Source organism: Amblyomma mixtum, chromosome 2 (assembly GCF_055824585.1).
Source record: "Amblyomma mixtum isolate Tamu chromosome 2, ASM5582458v1, whole genome shotgun sequence".
Classification (NCBI taxonomy): domain Eukaryota; kingdom Metazoa; phylum Arthropoda; class Arachnida; order Ixodida; family Ixodidae; genus Amblyomma; species Amblyomma mixtum.
The window spans coordinates 163712474-163734840 of record NC_143013.1 but is presented as its reverse complement, the minus strand read 5'-3'; positions in this window follow the sequence as shown (position 1 = coordinate 163734840).

The window sequence follows — 22367 nt, the reverse complement described above, 5'->3', positions numbered from 1 at the left end:
CTGCTTCGCATATGAGGGTTGAGATTTGCTCACAGGCCTTGCAGGGCTCCGAAAGGAGCTAATCGCGGTTAAGATTGTGCTCAGAGGTAATACTGCATTTGGGTATTTGTTTCAGTTCCAGATTTACTGCTCCGCATGTGAGGGTTGACATTTGCTCACAGGCCATGCAGGGCTCCGAAAGGAGCTATCGCGGTTAATATTGTGCTCAGAGGTAATACTGCATTTGGGTATTTGTTTCAGTTCCAGATTTACTGCTTCGCATGTGAGGGTTGAGATTTGCTCACAGGCCTTGCAGGGCTCCGAAAGGAGCTAATCGCGGTTAAGACTGTGCTCAGAGGTAATACTGCATTTGGGTATTTGTTTCAGTTCCAGATTTACTGCTTCGCATGTGAGGGTTGAGATTTGCTCACAGGCCTTGCAGGGCTCCGAAAGGAGCTAATCGCGGTTAAGATTGTGCTCAGAGGTGATATTGCATTTGTGTATTCGTTTCAGTTCCAGATTTACTGCTTCGCATGTGAGGGTTGAGATTTGCTCACAGGCCTTGCAGGGCTCCGAAAGGAGCTAATCGCGGTTAAGATTGTGCTCAGAGGTAATACTGCATTTGGGTATTTGTTTCAGTTCCAGATTTACTGCTTCGCATGTGAGGGTTGAGTATGCTCACAGGCCTTGCAGGGCTCCGAAAGGAGCTAATCGCGGTTAAGATTGTGCTCAGAGGTGATATTGCATTTGGGTCTTTGTTTCAGTTCCAGATTTACTGCTTCGCATGTGAGGGTTGAGATTTGCTCACAGGCCTTGCAGGGCTCCGAAAGGAGCTAATCGCGGTTAAGATTGTGCTCAGAGGTAATACTGCATTTGGGTATTTGTTTCAGTTCCAGATTTACTGCTTCGCATGTGAGGGTTGAGATATGCTCACAGGCCTTGCAGGGCTCCGAAAGGAGCTAATCGCGGTTAAGACTGTGCTCAGAGGTAATATTGCATTTGGGTATTTGTTTCAGTTCCAGATTTACTGCTTCGCATGTGAGGGTTGAGATTTGCTCACAGGCCTTGCAGGGCTCCGAAAGGAGCTAATCACGGTTAAGATTGTGCTCAGAGGTAATACTGCATTTGGGTATTTGTTTCAGTTCCATTTACTGCTTCGCATGTGAGGGTTGAGATTTGCTCACAGGCCTTGCAGGGCTCCGAAAGGAGCTAATCGCGGTTAAGATTGTGCTCAGAGGTAATATTGCATTTGGGTATTTGTTTCAGTTCCAGATTTACTGCTTCGCATGTGAGGGTTGAGATTTGCTCACAGGCCTTGCAGGGCTCCGAAAGGAGCTAATCGCGGTTAAGATTGTGCTCAGAGGTAATACTGCATTTGGGTATTTGTTTCAGTTCCAGATTTACTGCTTCGCATGTGAGGGTTGAGTATGCTCACAGGCCTTGCAGGGCTCCGAAAGGAGCTAATCGCGGTTAAGACTGTGCTCAGAGGTAATATTGCATTTGGGTATTTGTTTCAGTTCCAGATTTACTGCTTCGCATGTGAGGGTTGAGATTTGCTCACAGGCCTTGAGGGGCTCCGAAAGGAGCTAATCACGGTTAAGATTGTGCTCAGAGGTAATACTGCATTTGGGTATTTGTTTCAGTTCCAGATTTACTGCTTCGCATGTGAGGGTTGTGATTTCCCACAGGCCTTGCAGGGCTCTGAAAGGAGCTAATCGCGGTTAAGATTGTGCTCAGAGGTAATACTGCATTTGGGTATTTGTTTCAGTTCCAGATTTACTGCTTCGCATGTGAAGGTTGAGATTTGCCCACAGGATTTCCAGGGCTCCGAAAGGAGCTAATGCGGTTAAGATTGTGCTCAGAGGTAATATTGCATTTGGGTATTTGTTTCAGTTCCAGATTTACTGCTTCGCAAGTGAGGGTTGAGATTTGCCAACAGCCCTTGCAGGGCTCCGAAAGGACTAATCGCGGTTAAGATTGTGCTCAGAGGTAATATTGCATTTGTGTATTTGTTTCAGTTCCAGATTTACTGCTTCGCATGTGAGGGTTGAGATTTGCTCACAGGCCTTGCAGGGCTCCAAAAGGAGCTAATCGCGGTTAAGATTGTGCTGAGAGGTGATATTGCATTTGGGACTTTGTTTCAGTTCCAGATTTACTCCTTCGCATGTGAGGGTTGAGATTTGCTCACAGGCCTTGCAGGGCTCCGAAAGGAGCTAATCGCGGTTAAGATTGTGCTCAGAGGTAATACTGCATTTGGGTATTTGTTTCAGTTCCAGATTTACTGCTTCGCATGTGAGGGTTGAGTATGCTCACAGGCCTTGCAGGGCTCCGAAAGAAGCTAATCGCGGTTAAGATTGTGCTCAGAGGTAATATTGCATTTGGGTATTTGTTTCAGTTCCAGATTTACTGCTTCGCATGTGAGGGTTGAGATTTGCTCACAGGCCTTGCAGGGCTCCGAAAGGAGCTAATCACGGTTAAGATTGTGCTCAGAGGTAATACTGCATTTGGGTATTTGTTTCAGTTCCAGATTTACTGCTTCGCATGTGAGGGTTGAGATTTGCTCACAGGCCTTGCAGGGCTCCGAAAGGAGCTAATCGCGGTTAAGATTGTGCTCAGAGGTAATATTGCATTTGGGTATTTGTTTCAGTTCCAAATTTACTGCTTCACATGTGAGGGTTGAGATTTGCTCACAGGCCTTGCAGGGCTACGAAAGGAGCTAATCGCGGTTAAGATTGTGCTCAGAGGTAATACTGCATTTGGGTATTTGTTTCAGTTCCAGATTTACTGCTTCGCATGTGAGGGTTGAGATTTGCTCACAGGCCTTGCAGGGCTCCGAAAGGAGCTAATCGTGGTTAAGATTGTGCTCAGAGGTAATACTGCATTTGGGTATTTGTTTCAGTTCCAGATTTACTGCTTCGCATGTGAGGGTTGACTATGCTCACAGGCCTTGCAGGGCTCCGAAAGGAGCTAATCGCGGTTAAGATTGTGCTGAGAGGTAATATTGCATTTGGGTATTTGTTTCAGTTCCAGATTTACTGCTTCGCATGTGAGAGTTGAGATTTGCCCACCGGCCTTGCAGGGCTCCGAAAGGAGCTAATCGCGGTTAAGATTGTGCTCAGAGGTAATATTGCATTTGGGTATTTGTTTCAGTTCCAGATTCACTGCTTTGCATGTGAGGGTTGATATTTGCTCACAGGCCTTGCAGGGCTCCGAAAGAAGCTAATCGCGGTAAAGATTGTGCTCAGAGGTAATACTGCATTTGGGTATTTGTTTCAGTTCCAGATTTTTATCTTCGCATGTGAGGGTTGAGATTTGCTCACAGGCCTTGCAGGGCTCCGAAAGGAGCTAATCGCGGTTAAGATTGTGCTCAGAGGTAATACTGCATTTGGGTATTTGTTTCAGTTCCAGATCTACTGCTTCGCATGTGAAGGTTCAGATTTGCTCACAGGCCTTGCAGGGCTCCAAAAGGAGCTAATCGCGGTTAAGATTGTGCTCAGAGGTGATATTGCATTTGGGTATTTGTTTCAGTTCCACATTTACTGCTTCGCATGTGAGGGTTGAGATTTGCTCACAGGCCTTGCAGGGCTCCGAAAGGAGCTAATCGCGGTTAAGATTGTGCTCAGAGGTAATACTGCATTTGGGTTTTTGTTTCAGTTCCAGATTTACTGCTTCGCATGTGAGGGTTGACTATGCTCACAGGCCTTGCAGGGCTCCGAAAGGAGCTAATCGCGGTTAAGATTGTGCTCAGAGGTAATATTGCATTTGGGTATTTGTTTCAGTTCCAGATTTACTGCTTCGCATGTGAGGGTTGAGATTTGCTCACAGGCCTTGCAGGCCTCCGAAAGGAGCTAATCGCTGTTAAGATTGTGCTCAGAGGTAATACTGCATTTGGGTATTTGTTTCAGTTCCAGATTTACTGCTTCGCATGTGAGGGTTGAGATTTTCTCACAGGCCTTGTAGGGCTCCGAAAGGAGATTTGTTTCAGTTCCAAATTTACTGCTTCGCATGTGAGGGTTGAGATTTGCTCACAGGCCTTGCAGGGCTACGAAAGGAGCTAATCGCGGTTAAGATTGTGCTCAGAGGTAATACTGCATTTGGGTATTTGTTTCAGTTCCAGATTTACTGCTTCGCATGTGAGGGTTGAGATTTGCTCACAGGCCTTGCAGGGCTCCGAAAGGAGCTAATCGCGGTTAAGATTGTGCTCAGAGGTAATACTGCATTTGGGTATTTGTTTCAGTTCCAGATTTACTGCTTCGCATGTGAGGGTTGAGATTTGCCCACAGGATTTGCAGGGCTCCGAAAGGAGCTAATGCGGTTAAGATTGTGCTCAGAGGTAATATTGCATTTGGGTATTTGTTTCAGTTCCAGATTTACTGCTTCGCATGTGAGGGTTGAGATTTGCCAACAGCCCTTGCAGGGCTCCGAAAGGACTAATCGCGGTTAAGATTGTGCTCAGAGGTAACATTGCATTTGGGTATTTGTTTCAGTTCCAGATTTACTGCTTCGCATGTGAGGGTTGAGATTTGCCCACAGGCCTTGCAGGGCTCCGAAAGGAGCTAATCGCGGTTAAGATTGTGCTCAGAAGTAATATTGCATTTGGGTATTTGTTTCAGTTCCAGATTTACTGCTTCGCATGTGAGGGTTGGGATGTGCTCACAGGCCTTGCAGGGCTCCGAAAAGAGCTAATCGCGGTTGAGATTGTGCTCAGAGGTAATATTGCATTTGGGTATTTGTTTCAGTTCCAGATTTACTGCTTCGCATGTGAGGGTTGAGATTTGCTCACAGGCCTTGCAGGGCTCCGAAAGGAGCTAATCGCGGTTAATATTGTGCTCAGAGGTAATACTGCATTTGGGTATATGTTTCAGTTCCAGATTTACTGCTTCGAATGTGAGGGTTGAGATTTGCTCACAGGCCTTGCAGGGCTCCGAAAGGAGCTAATCGCGGGTAAGATTGTGCTCAGAGGTAATAGTGCATTTGGGTATTTGTTTCAGTTCCAGATTTACTGCTTCGCATGTGAGGTTTGAGATTTGCTCACAGGCCTTGCAGGGCTCCGAAAGGAGCTAATCGCGGTTAAGATTGTGCTCAGAGGTGATATTGCATTTGGGTCTTTGTTTCAGTTCCAGATTTACTGCTTCGCATGTGAGGGTTGAGATTTGCTCACAGGCCTTGCAGGGCTCCGAAAGGAGCTAATCGCGGTTAAGATTGTGCTCAGAGGTAATACTGCATTTGGGTATTTGTTTCAGTTCCAGATTTACTGCTTCGCATGTGAGGGTTGAGTATGCTCACAGGCTTTGCAGGGCTCCGAAAGGAGCTAATCGCGGTTAAGACTGTGCTCAGAGGTAATATTGCATTTGGGTATTTGTTTCAGTTCCAGATTTACTGCTTCGCATGTGAGGGTTGAGATTTGCTCACAGGCCTTGCAGGGCTCCGAAAGGAGCTAATCACGGTTAAGATTGTGCTCAGAGGTAATACTGCATTTGGGTATTTGTTTCAGTTCCAGATTTACTGCTTCGCATGTGAGGGTTGAGATTTGCTCACAGGCCTTGCAGGGCTCCGAAAGGAGCTAATCGCGGTTAAGATTGTGCTCAGAGGTGATATTGCATTTGGGTCTTTGTTTCAGTTCCAGATTTACTGCTTCGCATGTGAGGGTTGAGATTTGCTCACAGGCCTTGCAGGGCTCCGAAAGGAGCTAATCGCGGTTAAGATTGTGCTCAGAGGTAATACTGCTTTGGGTATTTGTTTCAGTTCCAGATTTACTGCTTCGCATGTGAGGGTTGAGTATGCTCACAGGCCTTGCAGGGCTCCGAAAGGAGCTAATCGCGGTTAAGACTGTGCTCAGAGGTAATATTGCATTTGGGTATTTGTTTCAGTTCCAGATTTACTGCTTCGCATGTGAGGGTTGAGATTTGCTCACAGGCCTTGCAGGGCTCCGAAAGGAGCTAATCGCGGTTAAGATTGTGCTCAGAGGTGATATTGCATTTGGGTCTTTGTTTCAGTTCCAGATTTACTGCTTCGCATGTGAGGGTTGAGATTTGCTCACAGGCCTTGCAGGGCTCCGAAAGGAGCTAATCGCGGTTAAGATTGTGCTCAGAGGTAATACTGCATTTGGGTATTTGTTTCAGTTCCAGATTTACTGCTTCGCATGTGAGGGTTGAGTATGCTCACAGGCCTTGCAGGGCTCCGAAAGGAGCTAATCGCGGTTAAGACTGTGCTCAGAGGTAATATTGCATTTGGGTATTTGTTTCAGTTCCAGATTTACTGCTTCGCATGTGAGGGTTGAGATTTGCTCACAGGCCTTGCAGGGCTCCGAAAGGAGCTAATCACGGTTAAGACTGTGCTCAGAGGTAATACTGCTTTGGGTATTTGTTTCAGTTCCAGATTTACTGCTTCGCATGTGAGGGTTGAGTATGCTCACAGGCCTTGCAGGGCTCCGAAAGGAGCTAATCGCGGTTAAGATTGTGCTCAGAGGTGATATTGCATTTGGGTATTCGTTTCAGTTCCAGATTTACTGCTTCGCATGTGAGGGTTGAGATTTGCTCACAGGCCTTGCAGGGCTCCGAAAGGAGCTAATCGCGGTTAAGATTGTGCTCAGAGGTAATACTGCATTTGGGTATTTGTTTCAGTTCCAGATTTACTGCTTCGCATGTGAGGGTTGAGTATGCTCACAGGCCTTGCAGGGCTCCGAAAGGAGCTAATCGCGGTTAAGATTGTGCTCAGAGGTGATATTGCATTTGGGTATTTGTTTCAGTTCCAGATTTACTGCTTCGCATGTGAGGGTTGAGATTTGCTCACAGGCCTAGCAGGGCTCCGAAAGGAGCTAATCGCGGTTAAGATTGTGCTCAGAGGTAATACTGCATTTGGGTATTTGTTTCAGTTCCAGATTTACTGCTTCGCATGTGAGGATTGAGTATGCTCACAGGCCTTGCAGGGCTCCGAAAGGAGCTAATCGCGGTTAAGATTGTGCTCAGAGGTAATATTGCATTTGGGTATTTGTTTCAGTTCTAGATTTACTGCTTCGCATGTGAGGGTTGAGATTTGCTCACAGGCCTTGCAGGGCTCCGAAAGGAGCTAATCGCGGTTAAGATTGTGCTCAGAGGTAATACTGCATTTGGGTATTTGTTTCAGTTCCAGATTTACTGCTTCGCATGTGAGGGTTGAGATTTGCTCACAGGCCTTGCAGGGCTCCGAAAGGAGCTAATCGCGGTTAAGATTGTGCTCAGAGGTGATATTGCATTTGGGTATTTGTTTCAGTTCCAGATTTACTGCTTCGCATGTGAGGGTTGAGATTTGCTCACAGATCTTGCAGGGCTCCGAAAGGAGCTAATCGCGGTTAAGATTGTGCTCAGAGGTAATACTGCATTTGGGTATTTGTTTCAGTTCCAGATTTACTGCTTCGCATGGGAGGGTTGAGATTTGCTCACAGGCCTTGCAGGGCTCCGAAAGGAGCTAATCGCGGTTAGGATTGTGCTCAGAGGTAATATTGCATTTGGGTATTTGTTTCAGTTCCAGATTTACTGCTTCGCATGTGAGGGTTGAGATTTGCTCACAGGTCTTGCAGGGCTCCGAAAGGAGCTAATCGCGGTTAAGATTGTGCTCAGAGGTAATACTGCATTTGGGTATTTGTTTCAGTTCCAGATTTACTGCTTCGCATGTGAGGGTTGAGATTTGCTCACAGGCCTTGCAGGGCTCCGAAAGGAGCTAATCGCGGTTAAGATTGTGCTCAGAGGTGATATTGCATTTGGGTCTTTGTTTCAGTTCCAGATTTACTGCTTCGCATGTGAGGGTTGAGATTTGCTCACAGGCCTTGCAGGGCTCCGAAAGGAGCTAATCACGGTTAAGACTGTGCTCACAGGTAATACTGCTTTGGGTATTTGTTTCAGTTCCAGATTTACTGCTTCGCATGTGAGGGTTGAGTATGCTCACAGGCCTTGCAGGGCTCCGAAAGGAGCTAATCGCGGTTAAGATTGTGCTCAGAGGCGATATTGCATTTGGGTATTCGTTTCAGTTCCAGATTTACTGCTTCGCATGTGAGGGTTGAGATTTGCTCACAGGCCTTGAATGGCTCCGAAAGGAGCTAATCGCGGTTAAGATTGTGCTCAGAGGTAATACTGCATTTGGGTATTTGTTTCAGTTCCAGATTTACTGCTTCGCATGTGAGGGTTGAGTATGCTCACAGGCCTTGCAGGGCTCCGAAAGGAGCTATTCGCGGTTAAGATTGTGCTCAGAGGTGATATTGCATTTGGGTATTTGTTTCAGTTCCAGATTTACTGCTTCGCATGTGAGGGTTGAGATTTGCTCACAGGCCTTGCAGGGCTCCGAAAGGAGCTAATCGCGGTTAAGATTGTGCTCAGAGGTAATACTGCATTTGGGTATTTGTTTCAGTTCCAGATTTACTGCTTCGCATGTGAGGATTGAGTATGCTCACAGGCCTTGCAGGGCTCCGAAAGGAGCTAATCGCGGTTAAGATTGTGCTCAGAGGTAATATTGCATTTGGGTATTTGTTTCAGTTCTAGATTTACTGCTTCGCATGTGAGGGTTGAGATTTGCTCACAGGCCTTGCAGGGCTCCGAAAGGAGCTAATCGCGGTTAAGATTGTGCTCAGAGGTAATACTGCATTTGGGTATTTGTTTCAGTTCCAGATTTACTGCTTCGCATGTGAGGGTTGAGATTTGCTCACAGGCCTTGCAGGGCTCCGAAAGGAGCTAATCGCGGTTAAGATTGTGCTCAGAGGTGATATTGCATTTGGGTATTTGTTTCAGTTCCAGATTTACTGCTTCGCATGTGAGGGTTGAGATTTGCTCACAGATCTTGCAGGGCTCCGAAAGGAGCTAATCGCGGTTAAGATTGTGCTCAGAGGTAATACTGCATTTGGGTATTTGTTTCAGTTCCAGATTTACTGCTTCGCATGGGAGGGTTGAGATTTGCTCACAGGCCTTGCAGGGCTCCGAAAGGAGCTAATCGCGGTTAGGATTGTGCTCAGAGGTAATATTGCATTTGGGTATTTGTTTCAGTTCCAGGTTTACTGCTTCGCATGTGAGGGTTGAGATTTGCTCACAGGTCTTGCAGGGCTCCGAAAGGAGCTAATCGCGGTTAAGATTGTGCTCAGAGGTAATACTGCATTTGGGTATTTGTTTCAGTTCCAGATTTACTGCTTCGCATGTGAGGGTTGAGTATGCTCACAGGCCTTGCAGGGCTCCGAAAGGAGCTAATCGCGGTTAAGATTGTGCTCAGAGGTAATATTGCATTTGGGTATTTGTTTCAGTTCCAGATTTACTGCTTCGCATATGAGGGTTGAGATTTGCTCACAGGCCTTGCAGGGCTCCGAAAGGAGCTAATCGCGGTTAAGATAGTGCTCAGAGGTAATACTGCATTTGGGTATTTGTTTCAGTTCCAGATTTACTGCTCCGCATGTGAGGGTTGACATTTGCTCACAGGCCATGCAGGGCTCCGAAAGGAGCTATCGCGGTTAAGATTGTGCTCAGAGGTAATACTGCATTTGGGTATTTGTTTCAGTTCCAGATTTACTGCTTCGCATGTGAGGGTTGAGATTTGCTCACAGGCCTTGCAGGGCTCCGAAAGGAGCTAATCGCGGTTAAGACTGTGCTCAGAGGTAATACTGCATTTGGGTATTTGTTTCAGTTCCAGATTTACTGCTTCGCATGTGAGGGTTGAGATTTGCTCACAGGCCTTGCAGAGCTCCGAAAGGAGCTAATCGCGGTTAAGATTGTGCTCAGAGGTGATATTGCATTTGTGTATTCGTTTCAGTTCCAGATTTACTGCTTCGCATGTGAGGGTTGAGATTTGCTCACAGGCCTTGCAGGGCTCCGAAAGGAGCTAATCGCGGTTAAGATTGTGCTCAGAGGTAATACTGCATTTGGGTATTTGTTTCAGTTCCAGATTTACTGCTTCGCATGTGAGGGTTGAGATTTGCTCACAGGCCTTGCAGGGCTCCGAAAGGAGCTAATCGCGGTTAAGATTGTGCTCAGAGGTGATATTGCATTTGGGTATTTGTTTCAGTTCCAGATTTACTGCTTCGCATGTGAGGGTTGAGATTTGCTCACAGATCTTGCAGGGCTCCGAAAGGAGCTAATCGCGGTTAAGATTGTGCTCAGAGGTAATACTGCATTTGGGTATTTGTTTCAGTTCCAGATTTACTGCTTCGCATGGGAGGGTTGAGATTTGCTCACAGGCCTTGCAGGGCTCCGAAAGGAGCTAATCGCGGTTAGGATTGTGCTCAGAGGTAATATTGCATTTGGGTATTTGTTTCAGTTCCAGATTTACTGCTTCGCATGTGAGGGTTGAGATTTGCTCACAGGTCTTGCAGGGCTCCGAAAGGAGCTAATCGCGGTTAAGATTGTGCTCAGAGGTAATACTGCATTTGGGTATTTGTTTCAGTTCCAGATTTACTGCTTCGCATGTGAGGGTTGAGTATGCTCACAGGCCTTGCAGGGCTCCGAAAGGAGCTAATCGCGGTTAAGATTGTGCTCAGAGGTAATATTGCATTTGGGTATTTGTTTCAGTTCCAGATTTACTGCTTCGCATATGAGGGTTGAGATTTGCTCACAGGCCTTGCAGGGCTCCGAAAGGAGCTAATCGCGGTTAAGATTGTGCTCAGAGGTAATACTGCATTTGGGTATTTGTTTCAGTTCCAGATTTACTGCTCCGCATGTGAGGGTTGACATTTGCTCACAGGCCATGCAGGGCTCCGAAAGGAGCTATCGCGGTTAAGATTGTGCTCAGAGGTAATACTGCATTTGGGTATTTGTTTCAGTTCCAGATTTACTGCTTCGCATGTGAGGGTTGAGATTTGCTCACAGGCCTTGCAGGGCTCCGAAAGGAGCTAATCGCGGTTAAGACTGTGCTCAGAGGTAATACTGCATTTGGGTATTTGTTTCAGTTCCAGATTTACTGCTTCGCATGTGAGGGTTGAGATTTGCTCACAGGCCTTGCAGGGCTCCGAAAGGAGCTAATCGCGGTTAAGATTGTGCTCAGAGGTGATATTGCATTTGTGTATTCGTTTCAGTTCCAGATTTACTGCTTCGCATGTGAGGGTTGAGATTTGCTCACAGGCCTTGCAGGGCTCCGAAAGGAGCTAATCGCGGTTAAGATTGTGCTCAGAATGATATTGCATTTGGGTATTTGTTTCAGTTTCAGATTTACTGCTTCGCATGTGAGGGTTGAGATTTGCTCACAGGCCTTGCAGCGCTCCGAAACGAGCTAATCGCGGTTAAGATTGTGCTCAGAGGTAATACTGCATTTGGGTATTTGTTTCAGTTCCAGATTTACTGCTTCGCATGTGAGGGTTGAGTATGCTCACAGGCCTTGCAGGGCTCCGAAAGGAGCTAATCGCGGTTAAGATTGTGCTCAGAATGATATTGCATTTGGGTATTTGTTTCAGTTTCAGATTTACTGCATCGCATGTGAGGGTTGAGATTTGCTCACAGGCCTTGCAGGGCTCCGAAACGAGCTAATCGCGGTTAAGATTGTGCTCAGAGGTAATAGTGCATTTGGGTATTTGTTTCAGTTCCAGATTTACTGCTTCGCATGTGAGGTTTGAGATTTGCTCACAGGCCTTGCAGGGCTCCGAAAGGAGCTAATCGCGGTTAAGATTGTGCTCAGAGGTGATATTGCATTTGGGTCTGTTTCAGTTCCAGATTTACTGCTTCGCATGTGAGGGTTGAGATTTGCTCACAGGCCTTGCAGGGCTCCGAAAGGAGCTAATCGCGGTTAAGATTGTGCTCAGAGGTAATACTGCATTTGGGTATTTGTTTCAGTTCCAGATTTACTGCTTCGCATGTGAGGGTTGAGTATGCTCACAGGCCTTGCAGGGCTCCGAAAGGAGCTAATCGCGGTTAAGACTGTGCTCAGAGGTAATATTGCATTTGGGTATTTGTTTCAGTTCCAGATTTACTGCTTCGCATGTGAGGGTTGAGATTTGCTCACAGGCCTTGCAGGGCTCCGAAAGGAGCTAATCACGGTTAAGATTGTGCTCAGAGGTAATACTGCATTTGGGTATTTGTTTCAGTTCCAGATTTACTGCTTCGCATGTGAGGGTTGAGATTTGCTCACAGGCCTTGCAGGGCTCCGAAAGGAGCTAATCGCGGTTAAGATTGTGCTCAGAGGTAATATTGCATTTGGGTATTTGTTTCAGTTCCAGATTTACTGCTTCGCATGTGAGGGTTGAGATTTGCTCACAGGCCTTGCAGGGCTCCGAAAGGAGCTAATCGCGGTTAAGATTGTGCTCAGAGGTAATACTGCATTTGGGTATTTGTTTCAGTTCCAGATTTACTGCTTCGCATGTGAGGGTTGAGTATGCTCACAGGCCTTGCAGGGCTCCGAAAGGAGCTAATCGCGGTTAAGACTGTGCTCAGAGGTAATATTGCATTTGGGTATTTGTTTCAGTTCCAGATTTACTGCTTCGCATGTGAGGGTTAAGATTTGCTCACAGGCCTTGAGGGGCTCCGAAAGGAGCTAATCGCGGTTAAGATTGTGCTCAGAATGATATTGCATTTGGGTATTTGTTTCAGTTTCAGATTTACTGCTTCGCATGTGAGGGTTGAGATTTGCTCACAGGCCTTGCAGGGCTCCGAAACGAGCTAATCGCGGTTAAGATTGTGCTCAGAGGTAATAGTGCATTTGGGTATTTGTTTCAGTTCCAGATTTACTGCTTCGCATGTGAGGTTTGAGATTTGCTCACAGGCCTTGCAGGGCTCCGAAAGGAGCTAATCGCGGTTAAGATTGTGCTCAGAGGTGATATTGCATTTGGGTCTGTTTCAGTTCCAGATTTACTGCTTCGCATGTGAGGGTTGAGATTTGCTCACAGGCCTTGCAGGGCTCCGAAAGGAGCTAATCGCGGTTAAGATTGTGCTCAGAGGTAATACTGCATTTGGGTATTTGTTTCAGTTCCAGATTTACTGCTTCGCATGTGAGGGTTGAGTATGCTCACAGGCCTTGCAGGGCTCCGAAAGGAGCTAATCGCGGTTAAGACTGTGCTCAGAGGTAATATTGCATTTGGGTATTTGTTTCAGTTCCAGATTTACTGCTTCGCATGTGAGGGTTGAGATTTGCTCACAGGCCTTGCAGGGCTCCGAAAGGAGCTAATCACGGTTAAGATTGTGCTCAGAGGTAATACTGCATTTGGGTATTTGTTTCAGTTCCAGATTTACTGCTTCGCATGTGAGGGTTGAGATTTGCTCACAGGCCTTGCAGGGCTCCGAAAGGAGCTAATCGCGGTTAAGATTGTGCTCAGAGGTAATATTGCATTTGGGTATTTGTTTCAGTTCCAGATTTACTGCTTCGCATGTGAGGGTTGAGATTTGCTCACAGGCCTTGCAGGGCTCCGAAAGGAGCTAATCGCGGTTAAGATTGTGCTCAGAGGTAATACTGCATTTGGGTATTTGTTTCAGTTCCAGATTTACTGCTTCGCATGTGAGGGTTGAGTATGCTCACAGGCCTTGCAGGGCTCCGAAAGGAGCTAATCGCGGTTAAGACTGTGCTCAGAGGTAATATTGCATTTGGGTATTTGTTTCAGTTCCAGATTTACTGCTTCGCATGTGAGGGTTAAGATTTGCTCACAGGCCTTGAGGGGCTCCGAAAGGAGCTAATCACGGTTAAGATTGTGCTCAGAGGTAATACTGCATTTGGGTATTTGTTTCAGTTCCAGATTTACTGCTTCGCATGTGAGGGTTGAGATTTGCTCACAGGCCTTGCAGGGCTCCGAAAGGAGCTAATCGCGGTTAAGATTGTGCTCAGAGGTAATATTGCATTTGGGTATTTGTTTCAGTTCCAAATTTACTGCTTCGCATGTGAGGGTTGAGATTTGCTCACAGGCCTTGCAGGGCTACGAAAGGACCTAATCGCGGTTAAGATTGTGCTCAGAGGTAATACTGCATTTGGGTATTTGTTTCAGTTCCACATTTACTGCTTCGCATGTGAGGGTTGATATTTGCTCACAGGCCTTGCAGGGCTCCGAAAGGAGCTAATCGCGGTTAAGATTGTGCTCAGAGGTAATACTGCATTTGTGTATTTGTTTCAGTTCCAGATTTACTGCTTCGCATGTGAGGGTTGAGATTTGCTCACAGGCCTTGCAGGGCTCCGAAAGGAGCTAATCGCGGTTAAGATTGTGCTCAGAGGTAATACTGCATTTGGGTATTTGTTTCAGTTCCAGATTTACTGCTTCGCATGTGAGGGTTGATATTTGCTCACAGGCCTTGCAGGGCTCCGAAAGGAGCTAATCGCGGTTAAGATTGTGCTCAGAGGTAATACTGCATTTGGGTATTTGTTTCAGTTCCAGATTTACTGCTTCGCATGTGAGGGTTGAGATTTGCTCACAGATCTTGCAGGGCTCCGAAAGGAGCTAATCGCGGTTAAGATTGTGCTCAGAGGTGATATTGCATTTGGGTATTTGTTTCAGTTCCAGATTTACTGCTTCGCATGTGAGGGTTGAGATTTGCTCACAGGCCTTGCAGGGCTCCGAAAGGAGCTAATCGCGGTTAAGATTGTGCTCAGAGGTGATATTGCATTTGGGTATTTGTTTCAGTTCCAGATTTACTGGTTCGCATGTGAGGGTTGAGATTTGCGGACAGGCCTTGCAGGGCTCCGAAAGGAGCTAATCGCGGTTAAGATTGTGCTCAGAGGTAAGACTGCATTTGGGTATTTGTTTCAGTTCCTGATTTACTGCTTCGCATGGGAGGGTTGAGATTTGCCCACAGGCCTTGCAGGGCTCCGAAAGGAGCTAATCGCGGTAAAGATTGTGCTCAGCGGTAATACTGAATTTGGGTATTTGTTTCAGTTCCAGATTTACTGCTTCGCATGTGAGGGTTGAGATTTGCTCACAGGCCTTGCAGGGCTCCGAAAGGAGCTAATCACGGTTAAGATTGTGCTCAGAGGTAATACTGCATTTGGGTATTTGTTTCAGTTCCAGATTTACTGCTTCGCATGTGAGGGTTGAGATTTGCTCACAGGCCTTGCAGGGCTCCGAAAGGAGCTAATCGCGGTTAAGATTGTGCTCAGAGGTAATATTGCATTTGGGTATTTGTTTCAGTTCCAAATTTACTGCTTCGCATGTGAGGGTTGAGATTTGCTCACAGGCCTTGCAGGGCTACGAAAGGACCTAATCGCGGTTAAGATTGTGCTCAGAGGTAATACTGCATTTGGGTATTTGTTTCAGTTCCAGATTTACTGCTTCACATGTGAGGGTTGATATTTGCTCACAGGCCTTGCAGGGCTCCGAAAGGAGCTAATCGCGGTTAAGATTGTGCTCAGAGGTAATACTGCATTTGGGTATTTGTTTCAGTTCCAGATTTACTGCTTCGCATGTGAGGGTTGAGATTTGCTCACAGGCCTTGCAGGGCTACGAAAGGAGCTAATCGCGGTTAAGATTGTGCTCAGAGGTAATATTGCATTTGGGTATTTGTTTCAGTTCCAGATTTAATACTTCGCATGTGAGGGTTGAGATTTGCCAACAGCCCTTGCAGGGCTCCGAAAGGACTAATCGCGGTTAAGATTGTGCTCAGAGGTAATATTGCATTTGGGTATTTGTTTCAGTTCCAGATTTACTGCTTCGCATGTGAGGGTTGAGATTTTCTCACAGGCCTTGCAGGGCTCCGAAAGGAGATTTGTTTCAGTTCCAAATTTACTGCTTCGCATGTGAGGGTTGAGATTTGCTCACAGGCCTTGCAGGGCTACGAAAGGACCTAATCGCGGTTAAGATTGTGCTCAGAGGTAATACTGCATTTGGGTATTTGTTTCAGTTCCAGATTTACTGCTTCACATGTGAGGGTTGATATTTGCTCACAGGCCTTGCAGGGCTCCGAAAGGAGCTAATCGCGGTTAAGATTGTGCTCAGAGGTAATACTGCATTTGGGTATTTGTTTCAGTTCCAGATTTACTGCTTCGCATGTGAGGGTTGAGATTTGCTCACAGGCCTTGCAGGGCTACGAAAGGAGCTAATCGCGGTTAAGATTGTGCTCAGAGGTAATATTGCATTTGGGTATTTGTTTCAGTTCCAGATTTACTGCTTCGCATGTGAGGGTTGAGATTTGCCAACAGCCCTTGCAGGGCTACGAAAGGAGCTAATCGCGGTTAAGATTGTGCTCAGAGGTAATACTGCATTTGGGTATTTGTTTCAGTTCCACATTTACTGCTTCGCATGTGAGGGTTGAGATTTGCTCACCGGCCTTGCAGGGCTCCGAAAGGAGCTAATCGCGGTTAAGATTGTGCTCAGAGGTAATACTGCATTTGGATATTTGTTTCAGTTCCAGATTTACTGCTTCTCATGGGAGGGTTGAGATTTGCTCACAGGCCTTGCAGGGCTCCGAAAGGAGCTAATCGCGGTTAAGATTGTGCTCAGAGGTAATATTGCATTTGGGTATTTGTTTCAGTTCCAGATTTACTGCTTCGCATGTGAGGGTTGAGATTTCCCACAGGCCTTGCAGGGCTCCGAAAGGAGCTAATCGCGGTTAAGATTGTGCTCAGAGGTAATACTGCATTTGGGTATTTGTTTCAGTTCCAGATTTACTGCTTCGCATGTGAGGGTTGCGATTTGCCCACAGGATTTCCAGGGCTCCGAAAGGAGCTAATGCGGTTAAGATTGTGCTCAGAGGTAATATTGCATTTGGGTATTTGTTTCAGTTCCAGATTTACTGCTTCGCATGTGAGGGTTGAGATTTGTCAACAGCCCTTGCAGGGCTCCGAAAGGACTAATCGCGGTTAAGATTGTGCTCAGAGGTAATATTGCATTTGGGTATTTGTTTCAGTTCCAGATTTACTGCTTCGCATGTGAGGGTTGAGATTTGCTCACAGGCCTTGCAGGGCTCCAAAAGGAGCTAATCGCGGTTAAGATTGTGCTGAGAGGTGATATTGCATTTTGGTCTTTGTTTCAGTTCCAGATTTACTCCTTCGCATGTGAGGGTTGAGATTTGCTCACAGGCCTTGCAGGGCTCCGAAAGGAGCTAATCGCGGTTAAGATTGTGCTCAGAGGTAATACTGCATTTGGGTATTTGTTTCAGTTCCAGATTTACTGCTTCGCATGTGAGGGTTGAGTATGCTCACAGGCCTTGCAGGGCTCCGAAAGGAGCTAATCGCGGTTAAGATTGTGCTCAGAGGTAATATTGCATTTGGGTATTTGTTTCAGTTCCAGATTTACTGCTTCGCATGTGAGGGTTGAGATTTGCTCACAGGCCTTGCAGGGCTCCGAAAGGAGCTAATCACGGTTAAGATTGTGCTCAGAGGTAATACTGCATTTGGGTATTTGTTTCAGTTCCAGATTTACTGCTTCGCATGTGAGGGTTGAGATTTGCTCACAGGCCTTGCAGGGCTCCGAAAGGAGCTAATCGCGGTTAAGATTGTGCTCAGAGGTAATATTGCATTTGGGTATTTGTTTCAGTTCCAAATTTACTGCTTCACATGTGAGGGTTGAGATTTGCTCACAGGCCTTGCAGGGCTACGAAAGGAGCTAATCGCGGTTAAGATTGTGCTCAGAGGTAATACTGCATTTGGGTATTTGTTTCAGTTCCAGATTTACTGCTTCGCATGTGAGGGTTGAGTATGCTCACAGGCCTTGCAGGGCTCCGAAAGGAGCTAATCGCGGTTAAGACTGTGCTCAGAGGTAATATTGCATTTGGGTATTTGTTTCGGTTCCAGATTTACTGCTTCGCATGTGAGGGTTGAGATTTGCTCACAGGCCTTGAGGGGCTCCGAAAGGAGCTAATCACGGTTAAGATTGTGCTCAGAGGTAATACTGCATTTGGGTATTTGTTTCAGTTCCAGATTTACTGCTTCGCATGTGAGGGTTGAGATTTGCTCACAGGCCTTGCAGGGCTCCGAAAGGAGCTAATCGCGGTTAAGATTGTGCTCAGAGGTAATATTGCATTTGGGTATTTGTTTCAGTTCCAAATTTACTGCTTCGCATGTGAGGGTTGAGATTTGCTCACAGGCCTTGCAGGGCTACGAAAGGACCTAATCGCGGTTAAGATTGTGCTCAGAGGTAATACTGCATTTGGGTATTTGTTTCAGTTCCACATTTACTGCTTCGCATGTGAGGGTTGATATTTGCTCACAGGCCTTGCAGGGCTCCGAAAGGAGCTAATCGCGGTTAAGATTGTGCTCAGAGGTAATACTGCATTTGTGTATTTGTTTCAGTTCCAGATTTACTGCTTCGCATGTGAGGGTTGAGATTTGCTCACAGGCCTTGCAGGGCTCCGAAAGGAGCTAATCGCGGTTAAGATTGTGCTCAGAGGTAATACTGCATTTGGGTATTTGTTTCAGTTCCAGATTTACTGCTTCGCATGTGAGGGTTGATATTTGCTCACAGGCCTTGCAGGGCTCCGAAAGGAGCTAATCGCGGTTAAGATTGTGCTCAGAGGTAATACTGCATTTGGGTATTTGTTTCAGTTCCAGATTTACTGCTTCGCATGTGAGGGTTGAGATTTGCTCACAGATCTTGCAGGGCTCCGAAAGGAGCTAATCGCGGTTAAGATTGTGCTCAGAGGTGATATTGCATTTGGGTATTTGTTTCAGTTCCAGATTTACTGCTTCGCATGTGAGGGTTGAGATTTGCTCACAGGCCTTGCAGGGCTCCGAAAGGAGCTAATCGCGGTTAAGATTGTGCTCAGAGGTGATATTGCATTTGGGTATTTGTTTCAGTTCCAGATTTACTGGTTCGCATGTGAGGGTTGAGATTTGCGGACAGGCCTTGCAGGGCTCCAAAAGGAGCTAATCGCGGTTAAGATTGTGCTCAGAGGTAAGACTGCATTTGGGTATTTGTTTCAGTTCCTGATTTACTGCTTCGCATGGGAGGGTTGAGATTTGCTCACAGGCCTTGCAGGGCTCCGAAAGGAGCTAATCGCGGTTAAGATTGTGCTCAGAGGTAATACGGCATTTGGGTATTTGTTTCAGTTCCAGATTTTTATCTTCGCATGTGAGGGTTGAGATTTGCTCACAGGCCTTGCAGGGCTCCGAAAGGAGCTAATCACGGTTAAGATTGTGCTCAGAGGTAATACTGCATTTGGGTATTTGTTTCAGTTCCAGATTTACTGCTTCGCATGTGAGGGTTGAGATTTGCTCACAGGCCTTGCAGGGCTCCGAAAGGAGCTAATCGCGGTTAAGATTGTGCTCAGAGGTAATATTGCATTTGGGTATTTGTTTCAGTTCCAAATTTACTGCTTCGCATGTGAGGGTTGAGATTTGCTCACAGGCCTTGCAGGGCTACGAAAGGACCTAATCGCGGTTAAGATTGTGCTCAGAGGTAATACTGCATTTGGGTATTTGTTTCAGTTCCAGATTTACTGCTTCACATGTGAGGGTTGATATTTGCTCACAGGCCTTGCAGGGCTCCGAAAGGAGCTAATCGCGGTTATGATTGTGCTCAGAGGTAATACTGCATTTGGGTATTTGTTTCAGTTCCAGATTTACTGCTTCGCATGTGAGGGTTGAGATTTGCTCACAGGCCTTGCAGGGCTACGAAAGGAGCTAATCGCGGTTAAGATTGTGCTCAGAGGTAATATTGCATTTGGGTATTTGTTTCAGTTCCAGATTTACTGCTTCGCATGTGAGGGTTGAGATTTGCCAACAGCCCTTGCAGGGCTCCGAAAGGACTAATCGCGGTTAAGATTGTGCTCAGAGGTAATATTGCATTTGGGTATTTGTTTCAGTTCCAGATTTACTGCTTCGCATGTGAGGGTTGAGATTTTCTCACAGGCCTTGCAGGGCTCCGAAAGGAGATTTGTTTCAGTTCCAAATTTACTGCTTCGCATGTGAGGGTTGAGATTTGCTCACAGGCCTTGCAGGGCTACGAAAGGAGCTAATCGCGGTTAAGATTGTGCTCAGAGGTAATACTGCATTTGGGTATTTGTTTCAGTTCCACATTTGCTGCTTCGCATGTGAGGGTTGAGATTTGCTCACAGGCCTTGCAGGGCTCCGAAAGGAGCTAATCGCGGTTAAGATTGTGCTCAGAGGTAATACTGCATTTGGATATTTGTTTCAGTTCCAGATTTACTGCTTCTCATGGGAGGGTTGAGATTTGCTCACAGGCCTTGCAGGGCTCCGAAAGGAGCTAATCGCGGTTAAGATTGTGCTCAGAGGTAATATTGCATTTGGGTATTTGTTTCAGTTCCAGATTTACTGCTTCGCATGTGAGGGTTGAGATTTCCCACAGGCCTTGCAGGGCTCCGAAAGGAGCTAATCGCGGTTAAGATTGTGCTCAGAGGTAATACTGCATTTGGGTATTTGTTTCAGTTCCAGATTTACTGCTTCGCATGTGAGGGTTGAGATTTGCCCACAGGATTTCCAGGGCTCCGAAAGGAGCTAATGCGGTTAAGATTGTGCTCAGAGGTAATATTGCATTTGGGTATTTGTTTCAGTTCCAGATTTACTGCTTCGCATGTGAGGGTTGAGATTTGTCAACAGCCCTTGCAGGGCTCCGAAAGGACTAATCGCGGTTAAGATTGTGCTCAGAGGTAATATTGCATTTGGGTATTTGTTTCAGTTCCAGATTTACTGCTTCGCATGTGAGGGTTGAGATTTGCTCACAGGCCTTGCAGGGCTCCAAAAGGAGCTAATCGCGGTTAAGATTGTGCTGAGAGGTGATATTGCATTTTGGTCTTTGTTTCAGTTCCAGATTTACTCCTTCGCATGTGAGGGTTGAGATTTGCTCACAGGCCTTGCAGGGCTCCGAAAGGAGCTAATCGCGGTTAAGATTGTGCTCAGAGGTAATACTGCATTTGGGTATTTGTTTCAGTTCCAGATTTACTGCTTCGCATGTGAGGGTTGAGTATGCTCACAGGCCTTGCAGGGCTCCGAAAGGAGCTAATCGCGGTTAAGATTGTGCTCAGAGGTAATATTGCATTTGGGTATTTGTTTCAGTTCCAGATTTACTGCTTCGCATGTGAGGGTTGAGATTTGCTCACAGGCCTTGCAGGGCTCCGAAAGGAGCTAATCACGGTTAAGATTGTGCTCATAGGTAATACTGCATTTGGGTATTTGTTTCAGTTCCAGATTTACTGCTTCGCATGTGAGGGTTGAGATTTGCTCACAGGCCTTGCAGGGCTCCGAAAGGAGCTAATCGCGGTTAAGATTGTGCTCAGAGGTAATATTGCATTTGGGTATTTGTTTCAGTTCCAAATTTACTGCTTCACATGTGAGGGTTGAGATTTGCTCACAGGCCTTGCAGGGCTACGAAAGGAGCTAATCGCGGTTAAGATTGTGCTCAGAGGTAATACTGCATTTGGGTATTTGTTTCAGTTCCAGATTTACTGCTTCGCATGTGAGGGTTGAGATTTGCTCACAGGCCTTGCAGGGCTCCGAAAGGAGCTAATCGCGGTTAAGATTGTGCTCAGAGGTAATACTGCATTTGGGTATTTGTTTCAGTTCCAGATTTACTGCTTCGCATGTGAGGGTTGACTATGCTCACAGGCCTTGCAGGGCTCCGAAAGGAGCTAATCGCGGTTAAGATTGTGCTCAGAGGTAATATTGCATTTGGGTATTTGTTTCAGTTCCAGATTTACTGCTTCGCATGTGAGGGTTGAGATTTGTCCACAGGCCTTGCAGGGCTCCGAAAGGAGCTAATCGCGGTTAAGATTGTGCTGAGAGGTAATATTGCATTTGGGTATTTGTTTCAGTTCCAGATTTACTGCTTCGCATGTGAGGGTTGAGATTTGCCCACCGGCCTTGCAGGGCTCCGAAAGGAGCTAATCGCGGTTAAGATTGTGCTCAGAGGTAATATTGCATTTGGGTATTTGTTTCAGTTCCAGATTTACTGCTTCGCATGTGAGGGTTGAGATTTGCTCACAGGCTTTGCAGGGCTCCGAAAGGAGCTAATCGCGGTAAAGATTGTGCTCAGAGGTAATACTGCATTTGGGTATTTGTTTCAGTTCCAGATTTTTATCTTCGCATGTGAGGGTTGAGATTTGCTCACAGGCCTTGCAGGGCTCCGAAAGGAGCTAATCGCGGTTAAGATTGTGCTCAGAGGTAATACTGCATTTGGGTATTTGTTTCAGTTCCAGATCTACTGCTTCGCATGTGAAGGTTCAGATTTGCTCACAGGCCTTGCAGGGCTCCAAAAGGAGCTAATCACGGTTAAGATTGTGCTCAGAGGTGATATTGCATTTGGGTATTTGTTTCAGTTCCACATTTACTGCTTCGCATGTGAGGGTTGAGATTTGCTCACAGGCCTTGCAGGGCTCCGAAAGGAGCTAATCGCGGTTAAGATTGTGCTCAGAGGTAATACTGCATTTGGGTTTTTGTTTCAGTTCCAGATTTACTGCTTCGCATGTGAGGGTTGACTATGCTCACAGGCCTTGCAGGGCTCCGAAAGGAGCTAATCGCGGTTAAGATTGTGCTCAGAGGTAATATTGCATTTGGGTATTTGTTTCAGTTCCAGATTTACTGCT